The sequence below is a fragment of the Arachis ipaensis genome, chromosome B09, assembly GCF_000816755.2.
Source record: "Arachis ipaensis cultivar K30076 chromosome B09, Araip1.1, whole genome shotgun sequence".
Taxonomy (NCBI): domain Eukaryota; kingdom Viridiplantae; phylum Streptophyta; class Magnoliopsida; order Fabales; family Fabaceae; genus Arachis; species Arachis ipaensis.
In genome coordinates, this window is record NC_029793.2 from 10,915,467 (window position 1) to 10,915,956 (window position 490).

The window sequence follows — 490 nt, forward strand, 5'->3', positions numbered from 1 at the left end:
AATAAAAAAATTAATTGTTTTGAATTAAATCCTCTCACTTTTCAAAATTATTGAATTCATAGTATATATAAAATAAATTAAAAAAATCATTAAATCCCCGGTTTTTAGATTTCTGGTTTTCACATTTCACATGGATTTCGTTGCGCATTTTTTAGTTCTGCCATTTACTTAATTACTTCCTTTTTTTTCTTGCATTTATCAAATGTGTTGACTGTTGATGGCTTTTATAATTGAAATTAATTTTAATTGTGAGTAAGGGTAAATAATAATTAAAATAGTATCTAGAAATTTATATTATGTGAAAAAAAAAACCTGATATATAATAAGTTCTTGAAATATTAAAAAATGTGACAAAAATATTAAATTTTTTTCATAAATAACAAACAAACTTTATATTTTTCAAATGATTTACCTATTTAATTTGAATTTTCGTGACAAATTTTGGATAAAATATTTAAAAGGTACATGCAAAAAAAAAATTCAATCACTA